Consider the following 7,405-nt stretch of genomic DNA (forward strand, 5'->3'; position numbering starts at 1 on the left):
TTATGCATAGCTGAAGACAAGTTCACTCAGCCCTGCATCATCTTCATGATTGCCAGCATGCTAGAGCCCACTGTGCCAATCCAGTTCACCAAGAATCTCTCGTGCCCTCATTGGGCCTCTGTTTCACCACACATGATGTCTTTCTCCAGTGATTGGTCCCTTCTGATGATGTGTCCAAACCAAGCAAGTCAGACAAAGTTCTATTGGGCTCCATAAGGTTTACATTCTCTAGTTTTGGGAGTAATCAGCCAGGCCTTTCTTCCTAATTTGTCTTAGCTTAGAAGTTCTGCTGAAACCTGTTCGCTGGAGTAAATCCTGCTGGTGTTTGAAATGCTAATGGCATAGCTTCCAGTATCAGAGCAAAACAAAGTGGTGGGTTGGCACAAAGAACTTCCTGCATTTCCCTCTTACACATCTGTCACCGGCACATCAGGCTGTCTTCTGTGCACGCCACAGCAGCTTTCCTGAGACCGAGTCCACTCATTTCTTCATCCAGGGGATTCCATACTAGATGCCCAAAAGTTACTTTCTAACGTGCCTGGGAATGATTCAGATCATACCAACATGTTCATTGGGTGTCTTGTTTTTAAAATGAGGCTTATTTACATGACTACATCTGCTACTTGTGCTTATCTGTCCTTTGCTGTTGCTTGAATAAAACCCGTTAAATGATCTACCTTGTGCCTTCTACCAGCCTTTTGAAAGAACAGAGTAACATAAATTTAAATTAATTTTGAGTAAGATATGTTTTACCTTGCTTGTTGAAAGTGAAGAGGACTTAAAATACTGACTGATGAAGATCAAAAACCACAGCCTTTAGTTTGGGTTGCACCTCAATGTAAAGAAAACAAAAATCCTCACCACTGGCCCAATAATCTGCATCATGATAAGTGGAGAAAAGGTTGAAGTTGCCAAAGACTTCATTTTGCATGGATCCACTGTCAGCACTCATGGAAGCAGCAGTCAAGAAATCAAATGACATATTGCACTAGGCAAATCTGCATAAGACCTCTTTAAAGTGTTTAAGAGCAAAGATGTCAGTTTGAGGACTAACATATACCTGACCCAAGTCACGGTATATCTTCAATAGCCTCATATGCATGTGGAATTTGGACGATGAATAAGGAAGAATTGATGCATTTGAGCTATGGTGTTGGAGAAGAATATTAAAAGTATCAAGGACAAACAAATCTATGTTGGAAGAAGTATAGCCAGGATGCTCCTTAAAAGCCAGGATGAGACTTTGTCCCTCACATGCTGGACATATTATCAGGAGGGACCAGTCCCCAGAGAAGGACATCAAAGTGGAGGATCAACAAAAATAGGAAGACCCCCAACAAGATGGATTGGCATAGTGGCAGTAGCAATGGTTCAAGTGTAGCAACTGTGAGGATGGCACAGAACTGCGCAGTGTTTGGGTCTGTTTTGCATAAGGTCGCGATGAGTCCTGGTGTGGAGATGGAGGATAATGCTCTGGACCACAAGGTCAGATTGAACAGCAAGGTCAGCAGTTCAAACTCACCACTTGCTCCTTGGAAACCCTATACAGGGTTGCTACGAGTTGGAATTGAGTCAGAATAGACTGAATGGCACTTAACAACAGCAACAACATCTCATAGGTAAAATGGGAAGTTTGTGAGTCTCTCTGTGCCTCCCAACAAGCCACCATTCCAACCCAAATATTATCCATTTCATTCATTAGCTTAACAAATGCTTGTTGATTGAGTGACTGAATTAATTAATAAATCCTACTGTGTTTGGCCCCAGGGAACACACAGATAAATCAGACAGTTTCTGCCTTTGAGGAACTCACACTTTGAAGGGAAGACAGATTTATAAACAGACATGCTGTTCAGTTTAACTTTCTTTTCAATTAGTTTTATTTACTATGATAATGAAAACTTTATTTAGTGCCTAGTCTGTGTCAGGCACGTTGCTGGGCACTATACAATGAGCCCTTGCACTCACTCTGCAAACTAGGTATTCCTCTTCTTTGTGAAAAGAGTATAAGGCGTTTCTCTGGGCCTCAGTTTCTCCAATGGTAAAGCAAAGACCCTTCCAATTCAGACATTCTATGGGTCTGCTTTGATTCTGGGTCATTTTTGCCACAAGGATCTCCAGGAGCTGGGAACACTGGAAAAGTTTTTTGCCCATTTTAATTCAACTTTTTCTAGAGTATATTTCTATCAGAAAAATAATAAGGCCTATTGTCAGAGCGATGCCTTGAAGGTATTTCCAAACTTGTTTCTCATTCCTCACTTGACAAGTGCTGTCACAGGGCTCCATCACTCTCAACTCCCAATAAACAGAAAATGATTTCCAACCGGCTAACATGCTGTTTACTTTCCAGAAAAAATTGCACTTTCCAATCTGACAGTTGATCAAGGGGTATCCCGCTGCTGTCAGCAGGAAGAAATGTTTAAACACAGAGATGGGAGTTTAAACATTTTCTCATTATCACAGAATAAGGGGGAAAAACACAAATAAATAAATAAGTAAAAATGGCATCCAGACTCTCTAGCCCCCCGCTGGGAGCATAATGAAGCTGTGTCATGTGACCCGAAGGAATGGGCTTTTATCTCTGGCCCCAGTACTGTTACTCAAGTGACACCTGTCACATGACCTAACTTCGATCTTTTATCTGCCTTCGCCAGCCACCCTTTTGGGGAATTGTCTTTTCTAGAGATGTGTGTTCCATTGCACTCATTCTGGTGGTTCTGCTAGTGTTATTAGTCTGGCCTTTTCCATTTCCTGCCTAGAATCATCTAAATCTTGTTCCAGTGTTTAAATATGCATATCATAAACTACAGAACACCTACAAACCCAAAAAAATCTCAGAGAGAGAACAAATCAGTGCCATATGGTATCTATACAAGTTTTCAGGAATTGAAATTCATCTGGAGAGAAAACATTTGTATTTTAAAGCACTGATCTTCATTTTCTGAATTTGTTATTAGAGCAAGAAGCTAATGAGGCCCAAGTTCTAAACGTGCTGGCAGCCCTAACCAGCCAGGCTCACCAAGGAGAACTATAGTCACAAACCGCATTGTACTGTTACCCCTTCTACCTTCCCAACTTCATCGCAAATCCCAATCTCTAACTACTTTACTTTTTAATTTGCTATCCGATTTTCCTAGATTCATCTTTGTACATTCCATGTTCTGATTACTAATGGTAGTTTGTAGCTGTTTCTTTTCATTTTGAGTTGTGCCCCATCAGCAAATGAAGGTCCTTGCTCCATTCACATTCTTAAGATCAACTCTACTTTGAGGAGGTAGCTTTTCCCCAGTCATATTTTGAGTGTCTTCCAATCAGAGGAGCGCATTTCCTGGCACTATAGCTGACAATATCACATTGCTATTTTTAAGGTTTTTCAGTGGTTAACCAGTCAGATGTGGTCCACCTCTTTCTAATCTGTCTTCCCCTGGAAGCTCCACTGAAACCTCTCCACCATAGGTAACCCTGCTAGTATCTAAAATACCAGTGGCATAGCTTCCAGCATCACAGCACCATAAAGTCACCAGAGTACAACAAACTGACAGACAAGTGGTGGACCACAACCATTCCTACTGTTAAATATAACAGCTAATTTTTATAATGTTAACTATGGCACTCAGCAACAACAAACATGCCAGAGTCCTTGGTGGTGTAAACAGTTAACACATTCAGCTGCTGACTGAGATGTTGTAGATTCAAGTCCACCTATAGGAGCCTTGAAAATAAGGCCAAGTGATCGACTTCTGAGAAAACCAGCCATTGAAAACCTTATGAAGCACACGTCTACTCAGACACACCTGGGATGGATCACCATGAGTGGTAAACTGATTTGTTGGCAAGTGGTATATTTGAGGGGTGTAAAAAGTCATCCAGGCCCCCAGACTAGAAATCTGATGGTCTCCTTCATTGCCCACTCTGCCCTATACCACTCAGTCTCACTGTCAATTAGTTATTCTAGCAAATTCTATTGGTTGTATGCCCAACAGTCACCCTCCACTTCTTCCTCAGTTAAAAGATGACAGTGATTTTCTTCAGGCATTTGTCCCTCAGGAAAGGTGATCCTATCTCCAGATCAGAAGTAAATCATGGGAATCCTAAGGCAGTCATTGTATTTCCCTTGCTAGCTGTTGGCATGGACATGTGACAGTCTGATCAGTAAGATGTGAAGAGAACTGTACTTGGGATGTCTAGGAAAGGTTTTCTTTCTTTTTGAGAAAAGTGCAACAGGAAGAGATACCCTCTTCTTCCACTGGACATTATCGTGTCTGGCCTTTTTATGTGAAATAATATCCACATGGCATAAACCATTGAACTGGGGTTTTCCATTCCTTGCAGACAAAGACAATCTGTTTCTTCGTTATCTCCTCACACACACTATTTTCTTCTCACCCCCTCGATTGCCTGCCTGCCTGGCAAACTCCGCTTCAAGACAAAGCTTAATCCTCATCTCTTCTGAGATAAGACAGGCTTATAGGTTGTCATTGGATCTTGTATTTATTTCCATCTAACTCTCCATTAGGCTACAAGATCCTTGTGACAACTGTTTATCTGCGGTTTCTAGTGCTTAGATGTTTGCTGGATGAATTAATGAATGGATAGCAAGGATTATTTTATATCTTTGAGCAGTTGTGGGCTCTCATAAGATTTTTAATAATATCCAATGATAATTCATAGAAGAGAAACAGCTGCTTAAAAGAATCAAAATAAACTTGGATGTATTCACTACTGAGTACATTAGATCTTACACCAGATGCACATTAACCCACTTACAGATAGAGAAGAGCTAGATGTAGGAACTGTGAATAGGTTCAGAGAGATGGACTGAAATAAAAGTACTCTGGGAATTCATTTAGGAAAGGTGTCAAGGAGAACAAAAGGGTAGTAATCCTCTGTGCCATTGTAGCCTTCAAGAAAGATCTTAGCTCATTGATGCTAAGAAATGTATTGCTCAGATAATTTATTTTCTTCCAGAAGGTAACTTCTACTAGATGCTTCCAGAGACGGAATTGCAAAAGGGTGAAATTTTTTAGAATAACTCCAAGGTAGTACTAGAAACACGCTTAAAATATCACCTCTTTGTCAGCACTGTTCGGTAGTACTTTCTGTAATGGTAGACAGCATTTTACACGGCCCCACCTAATATGGCAAAAGGAATGCTGGTGGCACAGTTGACCTGCTCTTTGCAAAGTTGGCAGTTTGAACCCACTAGTTCCACAGGAGAAAGATGAGCCTTTCTGCTCCTGTAAAGACTTAACGCCTTGGCAACCCTCTGGAACACTTCTACTTTGTCCCACAGGGTCACTGTGAGTCAGAATTGACTGGACTGCAGTGAGTGAGAGCCACATGTAGCTATGGAACACAGACATGTGGTTAGTGTGAACAGAGGCGTGTGGTTAGTGTGAACACAGAAATGTGATTAGTGAGAACACATGTATGTGCTGTGGACACAGCCATGTTGTTGTATGAACACAGACATGTGGTTAGTGTGAACACAGACATGTGGTTAGTGTGACTAAAAAATTGAAATTGAAATTTTTAATTAATTTCCATTTAAGCAGCCACATGTAGTTAGTAGCTACCATAGTGGACAGACCAGCTCTGGTTTTTATATGCCCATCAGCTAGTCAGGACTGTTACTGGTAAGTACTGTCAAGTGGTTTCTGACTCATGTCGTTGTTGTTATGTGCCGTGGAGTCGGTTCCGACTCATAGCGACCCTGAACAGGGTTTCTGAGTCTGTAAATCTTTACAGGAGCAGAAAGCCTCATCTTTCTCCCATGGAACAGCTGTTAGTTTCGAACTGCTGACCTTGCGGTTCATAGCTCGATTTGTAACCACTACGCTACCAGAGCTCATAGTGACCCTGTATAGCTAGGATTTCCAAGGAGCGCCTAGTGACTTTGAACCCCCGACCATATGATTCAAATTGGTTTTGCAGTCCAGTGTTCATCCTCCAGTGCCACACCAAGACTCCTTATATTTTATTTGCCCATTGACTAGTCAGGATAGGATAGGGTAGACTGTAGGAACAAATAACCCCAAAATATTAGTGGTTTAAACAAATAAAGCTTTATTTCTTATTCCCACTACATATTCATCATATGTCACCTGGAGATTGTTCTACATTCCCACATCCTGGGATCTGGGTACCATCTTGAATTTTGATGTTAATTGCAACAAAAAGGGAAGAAAGAGTAATACAGAGGGTCTTCTGCTGACAATCAAATGGCTACTTGTCTCAGAGGTAGAAAACATCAATATCATTATCAAATCATTGGTCAGTTAGAGATTTTGTAGCCTAAGGAGCTCTGGTAGCGTAGTGGTTACGAATCAGGCTGCAAACCACAAGGTCAGCAGTTCGAAACTACCAGCTGTTCCACGGGAGAAAGATGAGGCTTTCTGCTCCCGTAAAGATTTACAGCCTTGGAAACCCTGTACAGGGTCGCTATGAGTCGGAACCGACTCCATGGCACATAACAACAACAACAACAACAATTGTGATCAAAAGGGGGGAAATGAGGAACAAAATATCAAAGTCTGGAATCCAGACTTTCTGGAATCATGGAAGCTAGATGAATCCCTGAAGTTATTGCCCTGAGAGAATATTTAACCTGAAACCAAAAATATCCCCTAAAGTCATCTTAAAATAAAACAACAGTTTAGCTAAACTAGTAAAAAATGTCTACCCTGAGCATTGTGGTATTTTAAGATCTACCTAAATGGAATCAAACTGACAGTAGCAACTCAAAGGATTAGATAGAACACTTGGGGAAATAAATTTATGTGACTAGCAGAGGAATAGCTCAGAAAAGGAGGATGAGAATGGTTGTACACCTCAAAGAACACAATCAGTGCTACTGGATTGTATAGTAGAAATTGTAGACTTGGTGTATGTGTTTCTGTCTATATTCTCAACAACAGCAACAATTATATTTTTAAAAGCCTGGCTATGTAGTTCCCAAAACTCGGCCTTTGGAAACTTACGGAGCATAGTTGTACTATTGATACTCATGGGATTCTATGAGCTGAAGTTAACTGAATAGGAACTGGTTTCTTAATAATTTTACCACTTTTTTTTTTTTTAATCCCCAAGTAATACATTGTTTAGTTTTGCATATTTTTTGCTTTATGTAAGTAGAACCATTCTGTATTGTTTTCTCTGGAGAACCTCATTGATCAGAATACATCACAAGGCCCTATCCATTCTGGTGTGGCACTGTGGTATAAGCACTAGATTGCTAATCACAAGGTGGGCAATACAAACCCACCAGCCACTCCTTGGAAACCCTAGAGAGGGTCCTTATGAGTGGAACTGACAACAATATCCACCAATTAACAACAACAACAATATCCACCAATCAGAGAGGCAGGAAGCACACTCGATTATGTAATCTGGGAGACAGAAATAT

The sequence above is a fragment of the Chrysochloris asiatica genome, unplaced genomic scaffold, assembly GCF_000296735.1.
Source record: "Chrysochloris asiatica unplaced genomic scaffold, ChrAsi1.0 scaffold00045, whole genome shotgun sequence".
Classification (NCBI taxonomy): Eukaryota; Metazoa; Chordata; class Mammalia; order Afrosoricida; family Chrysochloridae; genus Chrysochloris; species Chrysochloris asiatica.